The 24,604-nt window shown below is 43.4% G+C and overlaps 1 non-coding gene across 1 annotated transcript; it reads right to left on the bottom strand.

The window, feature by feature from the left end:
- Positions 1–24,106: 24,106 nt before the first annotated feature.
- Positions 24,107–24,181, bottom strand: Trnas-cga (transfer RNA serine (anticodon CGA)). Its single transcript has one exon. It is a non-coding gene; the product is annotated as a tRNA-Ser (tRNA).
- Between the last annotated feature and the right edge of the window lie 423 nt (positions 24,182–24,604).

The following is a 24,604-nucleotide window of genomic DNA, read 5'->3' as shown; positions in this document are numbered from 1 at the left end:
CCCCTACAGATCTCAGTATCATATTTCTCAGAGTACTTCCCATTGTACCAGGTATTGGGGACTCTTCCCGTTATATTCACTATGGAGCGCAGGAAGAACGATTTCTTAAAGGACACGGGGCGCGCTGTAATTAGTCTAAACTCCTGCTCGCGATTTCTACGTGAGCTAAACGTAGAGGACTGTAGTATATTTATAGGGTAATCGCTTAAAGCTGATTCTTAAAACTTTGAAAATAGGACTTCTCGCGGTAGTTTGGACCTCAGTATCTTGAGCATCTCCGTGACGTCCTCCAATGGCTCAAACCAACTTGCAACCATTCGTGGTGCTCTTCATTCTTTTCCTGTAATGTGCTCTATTTGGTACATGTCCAATACAACCGAGCAATAATCTGGGATGGGTCGCACGACTCGTTTGTGAGCAGTGTCCTTCGCAGAGTGATTGCGTGTCCCTGGTGTTCTACTAACGAACTGCCGTCTGCCACCTGCTTTACTTACCACTGAATCTCTGTGGTCGTTCCATTTCATGTACCTACAAATCCTTCCACTCAGGCATTTGTATGAGCTAACCTATTCGAATCGTGATTCACTGGCATTTTAGTAGAATACTGCGTCTTTTCGTTTTGTAAAGAGCACAATTTGATATTTCTGGACTTTTAAAGTAAGTTATGAACCGTTGCACCGCTTGGACGTGTTATCAACACGAGACTGAATGGTTGTGCAGCATTTTTCAAACAGTACTTTCTTGTAGATAACCGCATCATTTATGAAGTAGCTGCTAGTAATGTCTGCAAGGACACAACACACTAGTATTGTCTGCAAGGACACAACACACTCCTTTTGGCACGCCTGAAATTGTACATTCAACGATGACTGTTCGTCCAAGATACCAAGCTGCCTCCACCCTTCCAAAAAATCTTCTGTCAGGACTTGGTCTGACGCCCCATATGTCCCTACTAGAACGATGATTTCGAAATCCGTGGTGGTTGCCATGGAGGAGGTCAATCTGTTCGAGTTACGAGGTTACGTTTGATCTCAGAGCAAGACATATATTTAGGAGGACACTGTATATCGACTCATTTCGGAACATGAGCTCTATATTTTTTTTAAATAATGCTCACCCTCAGTGTGTATCGTTTTCCTCGAAACATCTCGCACTGCAGTTCATTAGACTCTTATGTAACAGTCTCACACTGAGGAAATAGGCTTGTGACGAATCGTGAAGCTCATTTTTCAATGTTTTCTATCAGGTTCATTTATCCAACCTGACAACTTGGCAAAGGTCCCAGACCGACTAACGATATTCAAGAATGGCTCGAAGAAGGTTTCTGTAAGCGACCTACTTCATGCGTGAATTACAGTTTCTTAGGGTCTGGCAACTGTCTTCCCCACATTTGAACTCATGTAGTCATTCCATTTTAAATCACTCTACGCAAAAATTCATAGATACAAGGTTGTAGCCGATTCTAGTGAGTGATCGCCGATCGCGTGGGAAAGAAATTCGGATGGTTTGTCTATTTATGCGTGTCACAGTATGTCCGTTTGTGATAAGGGCCAGCTACAAATACTTGCAGCAGGCACTCGTCATCTGCGAGTCTCTCTCCATTTCCAAACAAGTTTCTGTGTCACCTCAGAGAATACAGCTGCGTCGTCTGCAGGCTCCTACCGAGCTACGCGCCGCAGTGTTAAGACGCTATTATTTAGGAGGACGCTGGTTGGGCCCCCGTCCCAACCATCCCAATTTAGGGATTAAAGGAAACGCTAAAGTGGCTCCTTTGTAAGGGCACGTCCTGTTATCCTCCAGATCCTCCCCAACCCGAGCTTCAGATTCGTCTCTAATGACGTCATCGTAGACTGGTCGTTAAACCATAATTCTGCTTACATAAAAAAAAACGGCTCGCGGGATTACAAACGTTCAGCAGGTCCTTTACACATATCTTGAACAGCAGTGGTCTTTTCACACTACTTTGAGGTACGTCAGATGATACTTTCGTTACTGCAGATGCCTCTCCATTAAAGGAGACATTATGAGTAAGGTCGTGTTGGATGCCTGCTACCATCTTGCAAACTTGAGAGCACTTATTACGTCAATGCCTAATGTGTCGCTAGATAGGAACTGGTGATTTGTTCTTCAAACATTTTTATATTGACGTGTTTCGCATGCAGCCCATCTTCAGAACGTCTAAAAAAATCATAAGCAAAAGTGTAATTTAAAAGTCATTAAAAATAACGATACGGATGATACTAGAAACATAACCAAAACAATTAATATAGGTAATAGGGTAGCCTTCGTACGAATTACGGCACCAAATACGTCCGTCACCACCACCATTAGTCGACTGACGGAGAGTAGCCATTAAAAAACCTAGCTAACAGCATATGCCACCGGATGGTGAGGCTGTATGGGCAGAATAACTTTACTAACTCCGTAAGAATATTATTGAAAATTATATAGAAATAGGAACAAAGACCAGTATACAAAACTAATTACAAAAATGCAAAAAAGTGTACGCAACGGTGCATAATGAATACATAGTTCAGTTACGTAGAGAAGGGGAAGAAAGGATAACAGGAGAGGGGAGAAGTGTGGGGAGCCGCATGTTGAGGAAGTAGCAAGGCGATCACAATAGAAAATTCATACAATGATCCAAAAACCATAAGACAACAAAGTAATACTTAGTATTAGAAGCTACAAAGATCCAAGCGGGCCGTTAGATACGGGGAAAAATGGTTCAAATGGCTCTGAGCACTATGCGACTTAACTTCTCCGGTGATGAGTCGCCTAGAACTTAGAACTAATTAAACCTAACTAACCTAAGGACATCATACGCATCCATGCCCGAGGCAGGACTCGAACCTGCGACCGGACCCGTCGCTGGGTTCCAGACTGTAGCGCCCAGAACCGAACGGCCACTCAGGCCGGCTAGGGGAAAAGAATCTGGCATTTATTACATAAATGGTATCACTGCACCGACTGAATGTTTAATATGAATAATATCGCTATGAGTTTTCTAGTTGTCTAGGAATATGGCAGCAATTTATACTTTTACAGATAGCACTAAAACTCCGTACATAGAGATTTAAAAATACAAAATATAAACTTGCCACTGAATTGAAATAGGTTAGCAAAATTCTTTAACTATCATCCCAACACTGTCTTTACTAGTGCATCACAAAACATGAAATCATGTATTATTATCTGATTTTCAGATGAGGATACACGTGATATGAAACGTAGAAACTGTAAAGAATTGGGGCGACCAGTTAAATATATTTACCGATTTCTAAAGAGCCGACATTCTCAAGGTAGAGGAAGGAGGCGGTGTGTACTGACCTCCTATTTTTTTGGTCCTACTTCTTATGGAAATGAGCGTTCTGTCTGAAGGCGTACATTGTGCCATTTTCTACTAATCGCTCTGAAGGGCTGTACTTAATTGATTGACTTACAACTTGGAATTTGTTTGGTCCTCCTCTGTGTTTCATTGGTGTAAGAAGGAAGAGCTGCTTGTGCGTCCCGACCCGGAAGCCCCGGGCTGCGGGTGACGGTGCAGCCCAGTCGGCTGGGATGGGTTCCCGCCGACAGCACGGAGGCGCTGATTGGCGTGGGCAGCGGTGGCGGCCGGCCGTATAACGCTTCATTTCCCGCCGAGGCCGAGGCAGGGGCGGGCGCGCCGCGCTGCGCGCCGGCACGTCGTTAATCACGCGGCTCTTTTAGCGGAAGCCGCCGGGGGATGCGTGCATCGTAAATAACGGGAACAGCCCGAGCAGCGCGGACATCAACTTGTCGGCGCGGCCGCACGTCCGTCCCGGCGGGCGGCAGCCAGCAAGGGGCCACACACCGCAGCCTGAGCCGCCGCTCTGACCCGCACAGCCTCCGGTCCTAGTCACGCCTTTATACTGCTGTCTCACTACCCCTCTTGCTGACGCTTACACGTTAACTTTCTACAAGGTTTGCAGAATAATTAAAGTCACACCGAAAGCTACAGTTCAATCAATGAATTATGTTACTTACTATGCCCTTAAAAAACAGCACCTTATCTGGAATTCGTATCATTTTTAGCCATGTCTTCATATTCCGTGTTCTTCTTCTTATTTTCTTACTTTGTGTCCAATTGTCCAATGGAAATATTGTGTGGTACCACCGAAAGAGTATCTTTACAATATCTCTCATAACTCTTTGGTCCTGTTGCACATCGGACCAGAGAACAGAGGTGAGTAGGATAGTACATACAGTCATAAGAAAAAGTCTTCGTATACTGTTCTTCATGTGGAATAACTGTATTTATTAGAACTAAAAATCACAGTCAGAGATGCCATTTGGTAAACTAAATGTACGGCGTTTCCTTCCTAATCTGTACTTATAACAATATTATTAATTAAATCAGCTTTCTGCATAAAGTAATTAAATATGTTTTATTGGCTGGCGTCACACTGTGGGGAGAATGGGGTTCATACATACAAAGAAAATTACAACGTACTTTAATATATAGACAATGTTAGTACGTTGTAGTCAATCCTCTTGTATGTATCACTTCTGTTAACCTCTTTGGCGTGGACTGAATCTCTTTTGGTAATCTCTGAGCTAATATTTTGCCGTTTGTGTCGTGGACATTGTTTGAAAGCAATCTTACTTTGTATTTCGTGTTTTATTGCTGTTCTTTCAAGCGTACTCCGAAGACGTTGAGATGGTTCAAAAATGGTTCAAATGGCTCTGAGCACATGGGACATCACCTGAGGTTATCAGTCCCCTAGAACTTAGAACTACTTAAACCTACCTAACCTAAGGACATCACACACATCCATGTCCGAGGCAGGATTCGAACCTGCGACCGTAGCGGCCGCGCGGTTAAGACTGTAGCGCCTAGAACCGCTCGGCCACACCGGCCGGCCTTTGAGATGGGTTAAGCTCTGTGTTCTCTGCTGGAAAGTTGAGAACGTGGAGAATATGGTACAACAACCACATACAAACAATTTCCACTGTATGCGTAAGGGTTGATGTCTTATTGAATGCTGTGTCCGCGGACCTGACCGATTCGCGCGCGCCCTGCCGTCGCTCAGCCTGGCCGCACATGCGCGGTGGTCGGCCTCAGCTTCACGTCGCGGCCGCCGGAGCTTCATGGCGTTATCTCCGGCTGAAGACGTCGCGCCTTTCAATAGTTCTTGCCTGCTGCCCCCTCTATGGCCACAAGATATAACGGGACCACAGACCTGACGTCACGGCCACTCGCTCTTGCTCGCTAGCTGTGTTAATATCGAAGTGCTATTGTATAGATCTTATATGAGAGCCTTGGGCTTAGAACTTAGTTACGATTTGGATTGCACTGTGGATTTGTGAATTGTATTGTGAACTTAATTACGTAGCTACTTGCTATGATAGACGGTGCCTGCTTCAGGGTGGAGAGTAAAGATAAGTAATCTTCGTGATTGCTGGCGCCTTACTTTGAGACTAATCTTTTCTCGGCCATCAGATCTTGTGTCACACCCCGGTCACGTCCTGCTACCAATTCCAACTTATGTTTGCCACTCCAGGTGACCATAAAATTGAAAGTAGTAATCTTGGTCTAAACCCAAGCTAACAACTTTTTCGCAGGTTCACCTTTAGGGTATTTAAATATTGACGTCTACCTGTGTTACCTACAACAAGAACGCGTTGCCCAGCACCAGGTGTGGCCATGCATCCCCATACAATAATTCGTCCAGCACCGTCCTCTACTGCGGGTTGAATATGTGTAGGATCCAGCCCAGTATTTGCTCTTCCCCACACCAAAAGTCTGCCCTCATTCACTACTACGTACTGCTAATTATGTAATAACTAAACAGAATATGAAACACACACGAACCATTTCAAGCATTTTTATGTAAGTTCTTGCATTAGAAGGGTACGCTGGGACTTTCACTCAGCGGAACATGATCTCGAACAAGCCTTTGGATAGCGTCCGCAATAAAATGCTTGACGGAATTTAGAGACGGCCTGAGTCCACTGTGTTAATGTTTCTCGTCTCAGAAATGATCGATCGAAATGGTGTAATGTAGTCGCAAAATCTGCGTCTCCTTTGGCTCAGAGAAGACTCTTGAAACTGGGCGATGGGAAAACGCCTAGTCCAACCGTTATCCATTCCCACTGTTAATTAATTACAACTACTATTTTTAACTCATTGCGAAATAGGCAGATCATATAGCTATGGCTGAATGTCTGCTCAGCATGAAGGTAACATGCTGGCTAGCTAGACACTGTTTCGGCCACGGCGCCCAGTCTTGTCGCCAATACGTCCTGGTGGTCATCCACTTTGGTTTCGTCTGTGACGACTCCCAGGTGGAAGCGTGCCTCTCGGAGCTGTCTCGACTGATGAGTCAACCGCCTCTCCACATAACAGCCCTGGGATTTTGTTTGCGTCCCGGTGTCGGTAGTCCAGTACTTCTCCTGCTGTCTTTGCATCACACACTCTTTATACGTTATCGCAACTAGTGGAAAAAAAAAACTCTCCATTAATTTATTGAAAGTATACTGCACGTCTAAGTGACATGTGTCCAATTATTTCAAACACTGAGAGCACGTCTAAGTGACATGTGTCCAATTATTTCAAACTCTGAGAGGCTGTTTCCGTTTCACATCTACTTATTCTCTTATGGCTGACGGAGAAAGATTAGTTAGGCTGCACTAAACAAAAGTAAATTTACATTCAGGTGCGTTTTTATTGTATCACTTCTTTTTTATGGTATTATTTCTTTCTCACAGTTTTATGTAACGGATAGAAAATTACCTATTTTCACCAGAAGATTTTCGCGGTTTGATGTAATTTCGAGTACAGTCGTATTCTAGGTATTCTTTCTTCCCTGGCCCTGGGTGACATATTCAGATCTCGACCTGTACGCTCTATCAGTTCGTCTCATCAATAATTGTGAGTGTATTGATGCATAGAATGTGGAAACGCGATGTTATAGAATGGAGAACGCCTTTCTGTTTGTGAGGATCAGAACTGGGTTAACAGAATAGAGTCCGGAACTTAGCAGATTTTAACGACGGATCAGTTTTTCCTTTTTTAGGCAAGAGCACAAGAGTCCACCAGTACATAGAGGATGCACCTCAGATGGCCGTGGAAACACAGCCAATTCGTGGTTGCACGCAGCTATATCGTAATTATCGGATTTACCCTTCTTCTCCGGCTACAGTATAATATTGCTCTGCCTCTAAGGCAATTTACGACTCATCATGTTACCTGCATGATCTGGAACGCTTAATTGTGTGATGTGAAACACGAGACAGAAATTGTCTGACTGCATGCAAGTATTAAATTTTGCAGTGCTATTTCCTGTGGTTATTATCGTAGGTATAAGGGAGAAGGAGTAATTTTGTGGGCAGTGATAATTATTCGTGAGCTGCAGACAGTGGAAACCTAACATCGGGTGGTATCAGTGAGCAATCGAAGTGCTGTACACGTTTGTTGCGTGTGTAAAAAGTTGTTTAAACAAAATTGCAGCATTTGCAAGAAAGATTGATATGTAAAATCAACACTCTGTTTCCGGACTGTTCTACATACATACTGAATAGCACTATTTTATTCTTTTGAAGCATAAAGACACTGTCACAATTCCACTTTCACTTATTTTTGGCCGGCCGATGTGGCCGAGCGGTTCTAGGCGCTGCAGTCTGGAACCGCGCGACCGCTGCGATCGCAGATTCGAATCCTGTCTCGGGCATGGATGTGTGTGATGTCCTTAGGTTAGTTAGGTTAAAGTAGTTCTAAGTTCTAGGGGACTGATGACCTCAGAAGTTAAGTCCCATTTGAACTTATTTTTGTTTTCCAAAACACAAGTATATTCGTCAGATGACTGTGGTGGGCCGTATTTCATTCTGTTTCCTCCTTATTCATCGTTTCCGTTCTGTTTTATTCCTTCTCAGTTTTCGTCTCTCTTATACATGCGAGACACAGTACCTTCTGAGGATCACATCAGCCATCGCCTCTCAAGGCATCATCATGTTGTTACTACTAGCGCATAACGCACTCCCAAAGGTAAGACATTCTCCATGATTTTTGATTCTGTCTATTGTGTTTCTTGTGTTTCAAAACTCTGTATCGAAGCAACTACACTACAGTTCGCCAGGACAGGCGACAGAGTCATTAAAATTCATATCGAGTTGGTTGGCGATAGAGAATTTCACCTATTTACAGTTCAGAGAGGAAGCGCTCGTTTGAATAGCTTACGTAGTTCTTATAAAGGTTTCACGGGATTCTAACTGCCTCAGTTTGGAGGGCACCCGTGACGTATCAGCAAGCACAACATTAAAAAAAAAAAAGTTTGGAAAAATTTGTTCTCTGTTAAGTTGGGGTTGGACTATGCCCCAATGCTCCATTGCCGCGCTGGACAAGCTGAGATCCAACACGCCGGAAGATCACTGCAAGCATGGACGTCTTGTACCAGGTACGTGTTACAGACCGGCACAGACAACGGGTATTGATAACATGGACATTACCGTGCCATTCAGAGTTAGTAAGATATTTGTGCTCAAAACTATCTTTTGCATCTTACTGGCATTTGATGCCGAGTCAGCATTTAAGTAGGTAGCCTTGTTGGAGAGCATACAAAAGAAGTTAAAGAAACAATTTCGTTTTTTGTATCAAAATGAAAACGAGCCAGTGTAATAGGGTGGTGATTTGGACCCTCGTACCGGTTTATAACTGAGAAATGTCCTGGACAATCCCTGAAGCAATCGGGCTGTGTGTTGTCGGGGTACCGTCGCTACTTCGTAAAGCTTTGATTACGGACTTACGTTCTGCCGCGAGTGCATGTGGAGCTTCAAATGTATAGTAATATCTGTATATAAAAGGCAGTATCCAGACTGACTCACTCACTCACTGACTCATTATCGCACATCCCAAACCGCTACGGATAGACTCTTGAAATTTGGAGGATGTGTGGATTTTCTACTGTTGGTATCTCTTAAGAAGGGATTGTTCGAAACTTCATGTCTTTCTGGGTGAAATTGGGGATGAAAAGATTTTTGAAAATATGTCGCTATTCAGGCAATTTTGAAGCTAGAACTGCGAAAACTGGTATTTGGTTTCTCAGTCTGAAATAAAAATGTACGTGGTTTAGCATTTTTGAAAATTCAACCACTGAAACAGCGAGTGAAAGCTGTTTTGAAAATAAATCATTATTTAACAAACTATTGAAGCATTTTATAGGTACACCTACAAAAAGTGCTATTTGAAATGCGTGCTCAGTGTTTTCAGAAATTCAAGCACCTAAGGGTGTGAAATAGGTTATGAAATGTTTTACGAAACTATTTCATAAAGAAAGGTCTTACAGATGTAAATCTGCGAATATTTGTATTCAGCTTCTGTGTTAAACATAAAAAAATTACCTGTTTCACTGCTTTTGGAAATCCAACCTCTAAGAGGGTGAAATGGGGGATGCAAAGTCTTAAGAAAATATTTATTTATGTTAAAAAATTAAAGCTGAATCTACGAAAACTAATATCTCACTTGTCGGTTGGATATAAGGAAATACGTTTAGGAGATGAAAGTTCCAATGGAAATATTTCCATAAGAACTCAAAAGGAATTAACAAAAACTTTGGACTCCAGCTACTAGAATTGCTTGTGGTTAGGAACACATTCGGTAAGGACCATCGTTCTAGGGCGTTAATTAGCACGAACAGTTTAGAAGCAGTTGCAGTTCGTGAAGAACATAAAAATTCAATTAAAGAAAAACAAAAAAACAAAAAAAATCTGTCCGAGCCATACAGTCTACTCGAGCGAAGCAGCTTGTGCTAATCTAGTAAATAAATATTATGTGCTCTTGGAGCAGACTTGTGAGAACGAAAACAAATCATGAGTAAGCCGTATCACATTTTTTTCAAACATGGAAGAAAGTGCAATGCTTTAAACAGGTTGTCGCAATTTTTTCTGTGTAACTGAAGATATATTTATTTTTTATTTATTTATTTATTGTTCCGTGGGACCAAATTAAGGAGAAGTCTCCATGGTCATGGAACGAGTCAATACATGAAATTATAACACGATAGTAGAAACAAAATGAAATATAAGAAACATATTCAGGCGACAAGCCGTAAGTTTAAATAAAGGAAGTCAACAATGTAACACTGAAATTTGCTTAATTTTTCAGCTCTTCCAGGAGCTCCTCGACAGAATAAAAGGAGTGAGCCATGAGGAAACTCTTCAGCTTAGACTTAAAAGTGTTTGGGCTACTGCTAAGATTTTTGAGTTCTTGTGGTAGCTTATTGAAAATCGATGCAGCAGAATACTGCACTCCTTTCTGCACAAGAGTCGAGGAAGTGCATTCAACATGCAGATTTGATTTCTGCCTAGTATTAACTGAGTGAAAGCTGCTAACTCTTGGGAATAAGCTAATATTGCTAACAACAAACGACATTTAGGAAAATACAGTATGTTCGGTTTCCCCAATAACTAGTAATATTTCTCCTACAATGTTAACTGAGATCGTCAGTGCACTTTTTACAAAATGTCCATAAGGAGAACTGGTTAGCAGTGACCGGCACAGTTTTCAGTGCTTTTCGGGCACCGCCAGATGTGCGCAGCTCCCGATTTGCAGCGATCGCCGAAGACATCAGAGATTCAGGAGCCAGCTAGGCCCTCCGCTGCTGGGTGGCGGCGCCTTTGGCCTCGCAGCAGCCCCTCGCCTGCTGGCAGCTCATTCTTGGCCATTCTCGGCGCGCGCAGACAGTGGGGCGCGCGGTGGCGCCCCGCCGGCGCTGTTATGTATTTATTTATGTATGCCGGAGAGCGATATGGAAGTGTTTCTTATCCTGCTGTGCCCGCGGCACCTGGCCGCGCCCCATGCATTATTCATCCGGCCGGTAATCTGCGCGCACAGCGCACTGCGGGGTCACACACTCCTCATCCGCGATCCCCACACAGAAATCGCGGTCACTGCCCCCCGGCGTCCTCCTGCCTACTCAGGACCTGGAGCCCTTCCTTGTGCCTTCTCAGTTGTTTCGATGCGGCCTCTTCTTCTCTGACTTACAGCACGTTGCTCAATAGACTTTTTTTATCTTTAACAGCTGCCTCTGCTATTTTCTGTCCTCTGCTGCTCCTTTAGTTATACTCGGTCGCCATAGCAAACGTTCCACTAGCTCTTTTCATTCTTTTGCTAAGTATCTTCCGTGGATTTATCTGATCCCATAATTTTTAACTTCTTCGATAGCGCTGCTTGTCAAATACTTCCCATTTCCTTTTTTCCGGATTTCCAGTGTTCCAAGTTTCACTCCAGTTCAGTGCTGTGCCCCAGACGTACGCATTCAGGAACTTCTTGCATGCCTCTTGTAGCAAGGAAAGATTTCTTCGTCTGCCCCAGGTTTCTTTCTGTTTGATTCGGCTATCCAGTGTAATCTTGCTGACTGATAGGAAAATCCTGTCACAACTTCCACCAATCCGTCTTTCTCAAAACTGATGTACATTAAGTTGTTACTCTAGTTTCTACTATCCTCCGACACTTTCGTCTTTGCCTTTTGGCCTTGAGCCCTGTTCTGTGATAAGTATATTGTACATTCGATTCAGTAGGTCTTCTAAGCAATTCATTCATCATTCCTCGATGACAAAGTCGTCTGCAAACCTTAGCACTGATGTATGTCCCTCTTGCACTTTTATTTCTCTTATTTTACTTCCTTCATGTTTTACTATACTGAAAAAAAATCATATGCTTTCACCTGAAAAAAAACTGTAAACCCATAGTTTTATCACTTGCTTATTGAAGACGATGTGCTTCGGAGAAAAGTCTCCATTTTCCCTTACGGATACCACTTATTTGCATTACTCTCTGATTTGTCAGTTTGTTTCAGATTTGAAATGTGTCAAGGTATTTATACAGATAATGACAAAAGGCAATTTTTAGAATATTATAATACCACTTAAACATCAGTATTTGTAAATGTTTGCTAAGTGTTTAACTTCCAGATTGTTCAGCCATTTTTTGCAGATAAAGATGCAAGAGCAATGTCTCGATTTCACTGTACGGTGACCGCTGTGTAGTACTTTTTCAACCGGGGAGACAGTTTAAATTGTCTGATGCCTTAGAATAACGGAAAGACAGCTATAATATAGTTCTGACAGCTCTCTGTCTCTGTATCTCTGTCTTATATTCCCAGTATTTTATTGGTCTGTACGCCAATTCCTGATTAACGTATTGCAACAAATGGCTTAACTGCCGCGGAAAGGGAGTGCAAAGACGACGCTCTTAGTTACGATATTTCACGGTCGTACTACAACGCTCTTATATATATCGGATCTCTGTTGGTGGACTACTATATTGGTTGAAGGCTTGTTGAGTAGGAAACAGGACATTCTAACAAAATGCGGAATGTTCGGAGCGGCCTACCAACGCCCTTGCTAAAGACAGTGCGTACTGGTGCCGAATTACTGTGCATCTCTGTCACGACAAGCCAGCTTTCAACAGGAGCTATCTTTGAACCAACTTTTTTTCATCCGAGTCATCAGTGTCCTACATCCTCAGCATTATTTGCAGTGTTCTTACTGTAGGAAATAGAAACAGAATTACCTATACTTGCTCCCTAGACATATGCTGAAAGCGAGTAGACAGATGTCGTAAGTTGTGCATGTGATGCAGTGTTTTCCACGTATCCAAAGCAAGTGGAGGATGCGCTTATGTTGTTAAGCAATCTTCGTGCATTTGATGTGACGCGTATGATGTTTATTGTGAAGCGTCTGCTGCTGGCTGAAGAATTTCCCCTCCAGTCAGTCGTAGCATAGACTATAAAACACACATACTGACGAATCTGCTTCGAAAAACAAAAGGTTACCTATCCCAAACGCCAATAGTGAACTGAAGGAGAAACTCTCCTGGTCTATTGAGTTATCGAGAGAGGGAAGTAAGACTGGACGTATAACGTGACGCAAAGCAAAGATGCAAAATCGAAGTATACAAGACCACACAGGATCAGTGGAATAATTTTTTCAGAACTCGGTTATAAAACAATACATGGCGGGGAACCATTTAAAGTTCAAACAGATAAGGTAAGGACTGCGACAGTACCGTCAACCTTTAGGCGCACAGACGGTACTGTTACAGAGTTATTGGCTGAATCATTACTGGAACGTAGGTCCCATGCCACATAGAAAATTTCGAATGTAGTACTCACCAAAAAATCAAATAATCGTAACCCAACAGATCCAAAGACTTACAGGCCCATCGCCTCTTGAACATTTTGGCTAAGGCGCAGGAAAGGCTCCTGTTTGGTCGACTGCAGTCACAAACGAAGCTCTTCGGTCTTAATCCGCAACAGTATGGCTTTAGATCCAAAACCTCAATAGATGATGCAGTTAACCGCGCGCTGGAAATACTACTGAGCACACAAGCAAAAATGTAGTGGCAACTGCAATAGACATAGCCGACGCCTTCGACAGTTCCTGGTGACCTGCTTTTTTCGCAAGGCTACGAGAGATGCAGACACCAACAGTGCCATACAGTAGCTTACCCGACTACTGCAGAGATAATGTGGCTCAACGGCAAGAAGGAACATAAAAAGTTATCAAGAAAATAAGAATTGCCACAATATTTAATCTGCGCTCCAGCTATCTGGGACATTGCCATAGAACCACTCCGAAACAATCTGGACGAAGGTAATAGCGTTAAGGGTATAGTAGCTTACGCTGACAACTTGGTAGGAGTAATAGCTGCAAACTCAAGAGTGCAATTCGTAAGCAAGACTACACAATTCCTTCTAAAAAGAAGCGATAGGTGTAGTCGTAACGAGCTCGTGACTGCCACCAACAAGACAGTATATTACTGATCAAAGGAGCGGTGCAGAGAAACCGTATTATTAGACGGAATAATGCAAACATACAGAGAATAGTAACAATAAGACATCTAGGTATATATCTTGACGATTGATCGACACTGAAGGAGCACGTAAGACTTAACAAGTGAAAAGGCTACAAGACTAATGCACAAACTTGCTACGCTAAACTCAGTTCACTACAGACTACCATTAAAAACGCTACGAATTTATCATAGCTGCGCGCGGTAGCCGCGTGGTCTCGGGCGCCTTGCCACGGTTCACGCGGCTCCCCCTATCGGAGGTTCGAGTCCTCCCTCGGGCATGCATGGGTGTGTTGTCCTTAGCGTAAGTTCGTTTAAGTTAGATTAAGTAGTGTGTAAGCCTAGGGACCGATGACCCCAGCAGTTTGGTCCCATAGGAACTTACCACAAATTTACAAATTTCCGAATTTATCATACATTCCTCACTGAGACTGTTACGTGCTTCGCAGCAAGTGCCTGGCCACATCGACAGCCACGAACGACCCCCAAAAGCATTGTGAGGCGTGGACAAAGATGTGTATTGCTTAGGATGTCAGGAGCTTTGTCACTAAGTCCCTGGAAGTCGTACGTGTTGCTCTTGCAAAAAAATGGTTCTGAGCACTATGGGACTTAACATCTGAGGTCATCAGTCCCCTAGAACTTAGAACTATTTAAACCTAACTAATCTAAGGACCTCACACACACCCATGCCCGAGGCAGGATTCGAACCTGCGATCGTAGCGGTCGCGCGGTTCCAGACTGAAGTGCCTAGAACCTCACGTGTACTCCGACCGGCTTGCTCTTGCAACATACTCCATTGATATAACTATCAGACACAGAATAGCAGCATGATGACTCAAAAATTGAAGACTGGACAAGGTACATGAGATAAGACGGGAGAATATTACAGAAAAACGGGTATTATATCTTTGGAAGGTTAAGACATGGTAAATACAATGGGGAAACTTCTGACAATGGCCGTCAGGTCTTCTGCTTCTTCCCGAGCATGCGGGAGTGGATGAGGCTGAGACACGTTGACCAAACACGCTGTATGGCACACTTCCTGGCGGGCCAAGGCCCTTACCTTACCCCACACACATGCACCGATTTGGTCTTAGTCAAAGTGAAACATGTACATGTGCAGAAAATGGATTTCCCGAACACATAGCACTACAGTATGACACTCACACACGTATGGCCACTAACAGTAGTCGAAGGCAAAGGACGAGCTATAAGACACCCAGATAAATGGAGCATACTTAATAGCATCACTAATGAAATCTCAGTAGCACGTCACAAGACTTAAACGCAGGAACTACCATATACAGGGTTACGACAACACACACACACACACACACATACACACACACACACACACACACACACACACACACACACACACACACACAAGATACAACACACACACGATGCATGGTACAATGCAGATTCAAACACTGACTTGGAAACACATGAACATTCAGACTCATGTGATGAGATGAACACATAAGTATTACGCGATACAGATACATATACGGCACAGTAACGGAGCATATGTCTGCAACAACATTGCAGGTAATATATACATAGAATTAGAAATGAGTCAGAAACGAGAAATAAAAGAATTTTTTTTATTACTAAATTTTCCCTTTTTTTGAATCATTGTTTTCAAACACCCAATTGTGTAATTCGCAAACTGTATAAGAGGTAACTATAAAACGTGTGACCTTAATAATATTTTACATAAAAATACGTATGCAAATAATAGGCTAAACAACACAAATACCAACGCACGACACAGACAAGAGGTGTGCTTCGGGAGACGAGGCCGAGCTTACCCTTCCGAGACTCCTCTTCAGCTTATGCCCCTGGCAAATGGAGAAAGCAACTGCAGCAACAAATATCCCTAATATACCTCATACACAAACCACGTACATCTAATCTCATGATATATGTGTAGTAGTAGTAACCATAGTAGATTAGAATATGCTAATGCATGTAAGACAGGGTCGAGGTGTCTACCGAAGCCCCTCGCCCCCCTCCCTCCATTTGAAATAGCCAGGTAAAGGGACATCTTTTGCTATCCAAATCCTGCCTTTTGTCTATTATTTTCTTCTTAATAACATGAAAATTTTTTCCGTTTCCAAAATTTATTTTATGTATGATATATTTTTCTAATTAGCGAGCTATTGTATACATAAAGAGAGGCTAAGTAACAGCACTGAGACAAAGTGCAGAAGAAGACGAAGGTGCCGTCTTTGCTACTAATTTTTAGTAGAAATGACCACTAATTTACCAAGGTCGGCGGGTCACTGTCTAATGTTAATAAACAGACAAGTATCCATAAGGGTACGTGTCTGGCTGCAAACAAGCACATTTCCTCACTCACTGTACGTTATGTGGCTGTACGATCTTGCACGAACGTGCGAACAATAAGTATGTTCTCCCGGGCGCTAGTTATTTATGGCCGTGCATGGCACTGAGTATTGTCGGAAGCCACTGATTCCAAATGTGCATGGCACTCCTGGGATACCGACTAACGTGTAGAGCAATAAGACGGAATGATAAGCAGCAGACTTGATACGTCACGATCCGGTCGCTATCGATTACTGAGACACGCTGGTACATGTTTCACTTACTTACAGAGGCCTAACACGATTTTCTCACAAAACAACAGTCAAATTCCATTTCTAAATGAGAAGCTCGCTGCGTGATTTGTCTTTATATTCGGAAAGTAGATCATCTTACTGTTAATTACTTTGTCCTGTTTCACTGAAATGCTCACCATCTGCATATCCACGCATGCAGTACACTACGTGCCAGTTTGATGTTTGTCGCATTCCGCTTTCGTGGTGTTACGGTTTTAAAGGTCAACAGTTCGCTAATAGGATGTCGATGACGTATTAATTATAGCGTCGAAACAGCGTTTAAAGTTTGTGAGCACCTTCCGTCGCCCGGAACGCCCCGAGGAAACTTGCGCCATCTTGGCTGCGGGGTGAGTAGGGGCGGCTTCTTTCTCGAGCGGAAGGCGTTAGGCACGTCGTTGCCGGGTAACGGCGCCCAGGGCGGCCGTTGGCTCGCGGCTCGCAGCGTTAATTGCTCGTAGCTGGCGAGTGAATGCAGATGGGCGGCCGTGTGAGGCGCCGCCGCCGACAATTACCGAAGCAGATTTAGGGCGGGCCGCCCAGGGGGCAATTAGGCCTGAACGGCGCTCGTTAGCCCGCTGGCCGGCCGGCCGGCAGGTGGCGCCCGGGGCGCCGGGGGTTGCGAGCTGACTCTGCCGGCCCGGCCGGGGCCCGGCGCGCGGAAGCGATCCACTCGCAAGTCGCAAGTGAAAGTCTGAGACGGGCCAAAGAATTTGAGGAAGGTTTTGTCTCTGTTTCACAAAAATCTGTACTAACAGCGTTTGAACAACAAACTAACTTACGTTAGTATGGTGAAGAAGGAAAATGCCAACAATACAGTATCCAAAAGCCTTCATGAGGAGAGTAGCTAATTTATCATTTAACGAAGATTCAGCCAAAGAGGTGACCAAAATTATTGTTAGTGACCATAAGTAAAGTTTTCAGATCGTTTAGAACAGGAGTATGTGTTATGAAGGCAATGGGAACGAGCTTCATTTCGCTGACGGCATTGTACTGTTCAAAAATGGCTCTGAGCACTATGGGACTTAATTGCTGTGGTCATCAGTCCCCTAGAACTTAGGACTACTTAAACCTAACTAACACATCGATGCCCGAGGCAGGATTCGAACCTGCGACCGTAGCGGTCACGCGGTTCCAGACTGAAGCGCCTAGAACCGCACGGCGACACCAGCCGGCCATTATGCTCTCTCACGATATCTAATGACTATTGAGGTTGCTAATATGGAGTAGGTGGCCGTAGGTGGCAGCAAAATGCACCTAATGTGAAAAAGGTATGTTTTTGGACGTGTCTGGATACTTTTGATCACATAGTGTATTTCATATAAAAAGCCGACGGCACTGACTGTTCGGTGACGGCTGAGATATTCTCAAGTGAATTTGCGGACTCCGTGATATCCTGTGTCTCAAGTTGGTTCGCAACTCCCAGGGTTTGCTCAATACATTTTGATATTCCATTTCCAATGAGTTATTCCCTTTGTCATAGCCTCCAAATGCCCAATTGATGCGTACTAAGTTTCTCTTGAGCACGTATGTTAACAAGAGTCCTGCCTTTCCGTTCCCATAAATCATGAGATATTTGGCACCTTCTTAACTGAAGTTTCCGTTCGGACCATCCTCTGTATTGCTTCTGATTTTAAACACTGTGTATGATTTGTTAACCAGTAGTAAGACAGTTCAAACACGCCATCAACCTTAGAAATATTCTACGCGTATTTGTACGCAATATTACGGAAACTTTTGCAGCCTTCCATTCTAGTTTCGCGTTTTGAGGTACAATTACATTCATCACATTGGCTGCAAGCTTGCTGAGTCCGTTTATCAAACGTACGTTCTGCAACTTCTCTCATGTTTAGGCAAGTATTATTTAAGAAACGGACTCAGGAAAGCGCTAGAGCGTTGTTTGAATGTGATGCTGTTTCCATTGTGCACAGTGAGTAAATTGTATTAACGGAATATTGCATTACATACAAAGCGGTTTATTTTGGTGGAGTTGTTAGGGAATGCAGATTTTTATTTCAGATCTCAAAGCGTTACTAACGCACATAGTTTCAACCCGTCCCACATATATTATTATTTTGTGACCGGACCTATACATTTATCTTACAAGTAAATACTATTAATTTTTTGATAATAACTACTTCCAGTGCATTTACAGATTCACTCCCTACGTACGTCACCCCCAGGCTACGTCATAGTCAAAGTGACGACAGTTAATGCAGTTTCGCAAGTAGTACGTGACACGCGCTTCCCAAAGGTTCGTTCGCCGTGTACGTCATTAGCGGGCGACAGGTAAAAAAGACGCGCATGTGGTGGCCTCTCATTACCTCACTGTTCTGACAAAGAGAACGCACGGGCAGGAAGAACAAGTGAATTCTCCCTCTCTTCCTTCCCAGAATTATCAGACTTCAAACATACCTTCTTTCCGACCGCGTTTCCCAGTCCGGACAAGATCTGAATGAGAAAATATGCGGCCCATAAATCCCTGGCTCTTAGTTACAACCCTCCTCCGGCAGTATTTTACGGTGAACGTTACGGGTTCCACAGTTATCCATTCCCCGCTGAAGGTTCTGCCAAATGGACTAGTTCTTTCTTTCTCTTTATTGCTGCCCAACAGCGTTTTACGTGTAAAACTGATGTGAAGGTGGTGGAGAAACCTGCAATGAACTTGTGATTCAAGCTTTAGTTCTATGTGAATTCAAGGAGTGATTCTCTTTCTGTGTTCGATAAAGAGCAGATATGTGAGACGTACGGAATAGTTACACATCGCTCGTTGCGTTTTCACCTTCATAGTTAATGAGGAAAGAGAGATTTACTTGCCTTGAGGTAGGTATGGTATTCAGTTTACTCTTCATTGTTGTAATTACGTGTTGCTTGGATGTGATTTTCATTGTCGAGCGGTTCTAGGTACTTCAGTCCGAAACCACGCTGCTGCTACGGTCGCAGATTCGAATCCCGCCTCGGGCATGGATGTGTGTGATGTCCTTAGGTTAGTTAGGTTTAAGTAGTTCTAAGTCTAGGGGACTGATGACCTCAGATGTTAAGTCACGTAGTGCTCAGAGCCATTTGGAACATGAGATTTTCAGCTGACGTTGTGCTGGAAGTATGTACACAGTGGAAGGAAAATTTTGATGTATTGACTCTGTAAGAAAACTTCAACAGTCTCTGACGGAACCATTCATATCCCCGAAGAAACGAGGCTGCTTACATTATTAAGGGATTATTTGTAATGACGATGTGTTGAACGAATGTTTTTCGACTTTGGCTGAGTCCTAACGTGCCGAAAAATTAAAATATTTATTGAAGTCCACCAACTCAATGACAATGGACGAGTAATTAAGCGCAGACTGATCCTATTCAGTCTCGATCAAAACAATATGTAGAAATATTTGGAGATGTGGGAGGAGCTAATGCAGATGTGTGAGGACAGAAATCGAGTTTGATTTTGAAGGCGACCTCCAGCGACAGGTCGGTAATAATCTGATCGTCCAGTATCTCTAAAGTGACTCATTTTTATGAAACGTGTACTGCGTAAGGACACAGCTCAAGATCGAAAATCTTCGCGTATTAATATGTAGCGTGAAATAATTTCTTAGTAACGCGAGTAGTCCCGTTTCTCATGCGTAGATTAATACACTGCACTGGATGTATTTCTAAAATCAGAAAAAGAATGACACTGTCACATGCAGGCGATTATCTACGGTGTATTCATAAATAAATCCTCCTAAAAGAAAAGGACAGAAGCTATTTACCTGTATGTCATAGACGTTGAAAATTTGCAGGTGTAGGTGCAGTCTATAAGAGACGAACGACCGTAAGACGGCGAGAAAATATAATGATGAAATCACTGATTGAAATAAGTATTGGACACGGCTACAGAGATTTGTTGCTTCTTTTGTCAATTTGGTCGTTAGCCAGTTAACTTGAGTCGACGCTTGATAGTATCTAAATTTGCTGTAAGATAGCCCTTCTTTCTCCTTTTCAGGAATATTTATCTTCATGGAATTTCAGTGTATGAACGTGTTAGATCAATGTGGAAATAAGGTGCCATAGCGATCATAGACTAAAAAGTAAATTACCGAGAGAGAAGTACTAAGTAGGAAATTATTAGTTGTATTCTATGCCACTCAGGAATTCAGTGTAAAGCCTTTCGTGAAATGGATAAAAGATTAAATGAATGTTTTTCAGCGATTTTTGTAAAGAAAACATTTAGTGATGTTAAAGTTTTTGTTTAAGTTAGTTGCTTTCCTAATTTTGGCGAGACTATATGGTTTTATTTAAAAGGTTCTCTTTTTTTACGCTATTTGCTTTTTCCTGTACTTCCTACACATTCCACACAAAACAATTAAAATTAGGGTGCAAGGCAGTATACATTGCTTAATATCAGAATATATTTATATTTTACTCCACAAATACCCTTCAAGTTACACACTGTGTCTGGAAGAAAAGAACCACAGAGAGGATGGTAATTAAGAAGGCAGAGCTAAGCAAATTTTTAACCTAGGTAATTGGTATTTAATGGAGTATTTACCTTTTCAGAGGCCCCCACAGGGAGTTAATGCAGTTTTAAGCGACGGCGTAGTTCTTTTTGCACGCCGCCCTGGCCAGCGCGCCGCGGCGCCGCCGTCCCGCTAATAACGAATGGCCGACCGGCCGAGCTTGCTTTTTCCGGCTGCCGGCCGCTACTGCTACCGCTGCCGACTAATGCAATCAGCAGCCTAACCAACTCATTCGCAGCCGCTTGTCGTGTCCTGCGCGCCCTGATTGCGTTACGCTGCCCGCTATTTCCCGCTGTTAATTCTTACTTCAGCGCGGATCCGGCACGTTCTGAATAACTCGCTACGGGGAACGAATGCATCCGCGCCTGCCTCGTCCTCGCCCGCTTCCCTTACAGCAAGTGAGTGCGTGATGCGTTGGAATATTAGAACGGAGAGACATGCGTCTGTCTCTTTGACCGGAAATACCTTTGCGACGTGAGTGATTCGTCGGCATATCATTACTTTCCTTCTTTTTTTCTTTCTATTTTCTTACCGTATACGCTTGGTCCCACCATCCTTTCCGTATCGCTGTAAGAAGTAACTCGCACCGTTAGTAACGCGGATCAAGAAATCTTAACATATGACAAATACGTAATGCGTAGGGAATGCACTAACACTATTGTGTCAGAAATAATTCCACGATCATCCACTTCTGATAAGTGGATGCAGTTTGGGGGGACGTGGGAACGGCACATCGCTCCACAGACGTTGCCAACTTTCCAGACCTTGTTACGCCACTTCTCACTCAAGTATCCCCTACAGCTGACCTCATCTGAAAGCACGCCGTTCACATCCTCCTCATCTACGGAGGCATTACGTGGTATCAGTAGAGGGGACTTACAGTAGCATTTGAAATGAAGATTTCATGTACTCCCACTTTATCTTCATTGTTTCGTAATTGTAATTAGCTCCTCATACTTAGATTTTCTAAATCTTTACCAAACTGTTATCAACTTCAGCAAATATGTTGGAGAGGAAAAACCAGTAGTTCCTCAATCCACCATTTTCGGCTGAACTTCGCGTCTTCATTAATAACTTCTCATGCTGATCCAATTGGCGCTTGTGTGCTGTATTGTTAATGTGGCACATTTGTATAGCTTGTTTTTTTATTTTGATTTTGTTATCAGTGCAAACGGTGTAGACATACATTTCTGATTGGTAGGTAACAAAGAGTTGATCTCATGAGGGCAGCTACTGATACTGACAGCAAGTATTACACCGGATTCTTGTGCCTGTTTGTCAGGAAGATTGCAGTGAGTGGAAACACTTGCTGGAAGAGAAACATTATAGACAAATGTTATAGACGTGAACAGGGAAGGATCAGTTCTCTCTCCCCTGTCAAACAGTAGAGACAGTTGCTAAACAAAACAGTAGTTTGCCGAAAATACTTACTCGCTTGACTTGAGTTGGATTTTGCTTGGGTCGTATGACTTAGAAAACCACACACCCTTATGTTCTGTTTCTGTCGCTCTTTTGTAAAAGGGAATATCGCTGATTAACATTGCTGCAAAATTTCATAAACCTCGTTACATGCTTTGTACTTTCAGTCACAGCTATATGGTTATGCCTTACTCTAGTATCTTCCTACAATTCGAGAATAACGACGGTACACGAAGATGTGGATAAAGCTTCTGTAAACTGATTATGATTGGTCTCTTAGTGAAGCTGATATTATTGTTATGGTTCTTTGAAGAGGGATACACGAATGAAGAAAATTTCTGCAGTCTTCTTACCTAAATGTATTAGAAGACCTCTTCGCGCGTCAAAGTGTCTTTGAAAAGCATCTTCTGTTTATATTCAGTTCTATCCTAGAGCGCGCAATATAGTTAAAGGATCATTTTTCCGATACCCCGTCGATTGTCTCCCATTGCGACGCATAACTTTGAAATTTGACTCACAGTTTTGTTATGGATGGCCTAGGTAAACATTTCAGACAGCCCACCTCTCAGAATCGACACGAGAAACCCTCAGGGGGTCACATAAAGGGCATCAATAAGATTACGTCTTCTCTTGGGGCGTTTACTGCCACACATTTCACTGTAGAAAAGGACAGTCTGGAGCGCAGTGATCAGCGGGATGTTGCTGCTGACAACGGTCGACACTAGTGACACTCCATGGGCGATTGAGCTCTACTCATAGTCGGGCTGCAACCCCTTTGGAAGGTAGTGTGATGGAATGTTTGCTATGATGTACAGGGAGGAACCACTAAGAACCGTTCAAAACCATCGACGAAATTTTGATATTTGAAAGTGATCCGAAGCAGCGAAGACGTTTAATCTTTTTCAGCCCTTTCTCACCCTCCTTAGCGTGTCTATGGGTGGAGTGTGGGGGGGGGGGGGGGGGGGGACGTGCCACATTAAAATATGAATGAACAAAACGGAAAAGGGCCCCTCTATGAGTCCCAGGTCGGCAACATCCTCAGTGCCATCCACGCACCTTTGCTGAAGAACTAGAAAATGTTTCAGAGTCTTCGACAACCATTCAGCCTTGTGGCTGCGCTAGCGTCTGGGGCAGCCAACCCCTTCGACAATGCTTAGATAACTTTTCTTGATGCAATAATTTACCAACAGCCGTATGTATTGTAGAAATTTATTTTAAGAACTTCTTATGTGCTACCAGTTTCGGCATTACATTGATGCCATCTTCAGGCTCCACACGTCATAGTCGTAAAATCGTTGTACACGGAAGGAGCCATATAACTGGATCAGACAGAGTCTGTGTCGCCTGGCCACCAAGAGCTGTTGCATAGCGATTTGTTTCACGGATCCAGTTATATGACTCCTTCCATGTATAGCGATTTTACGACTATGACGCGTGGAGCCTGAAGATGGCATCGATGTAATGCCGTAACTGGTAGCACATAAGAAGTTCTTAACATAAATTTCTACAGTACATACGGCTGCTGGTAAATTATTGCATCAAGAAATACATGCCAGCCGTTGTCCCACAGTCCATAATGGATCAAGATGCTTGTATAAGGTTGACTGCATTCAGAGCTAGAGCTGCCACAAGTTTCGGGAAAGTTTCGAGAACGCAACCCTCTAATTTTATGAAGTAGTGTGTTATATCCAGAATGAGATTTTCACTCTGCAGCGGAGTGTGCGCTGATATGAAACTTCCTGGCAGATTAAAACTGTGTGCCCGACCGAGACTCGAACTCGGGACCTTTGCCTTTCGGGGGCAAGTGCTCTACCAACTGAGCTACCGAAGCACGACTCACGCCCGGTACTCACAGCTTTACTTCTGCCAGTATCTCGTCTCCTACCTTCCAAACTTTACAGAAGCTCTCCTGCGAACCAGCAGAACTAGCACTCCTGAAAGAAAGGATATTGCGGAGACATGGCTTAGCCACAGCCTGGGGGATGTTACCAGAATGAGATTTTCACTCTGCAGCGGAGTGTGCGCTGATATGAAACTTCCTGGCAGATTAAAACGGTGTGCCCGACCGAGACTCGAACTCGGGACCTTTGCCTTTCGCGGGCAAGTGCTCTACAAACTGAGCTACCGAAGCACGACTCACGCCCGGTACTCACAGCTTTACTTCTGCAAGTATCTCGTCTCCTACCTTCCAAACTTTACAGAAGCTCAGTGTGTTATATGCTTATCTCACTCTATGTTACACTTTGCGTCATAAT

The sequence above is a fragment of the Schistocerca serialis genome, chromosome 1, assembly GCF_023864345.2.
Source record: "Schistocerca serialis cubense isolate TAMUIC-IGC-003099 chromosome 1, iqSchSeri2.2, whole genome shotgun sequence".
Lineage (NCBI taxonomy): Eukaryota > Metazoa > Arthropoda > Insecta > Orthoptera > Acrididae > Schistocerca > Schistocerca serialis.
This window is presented reverse-complemented; position numbering and strand designations above follow the sequence as displayed.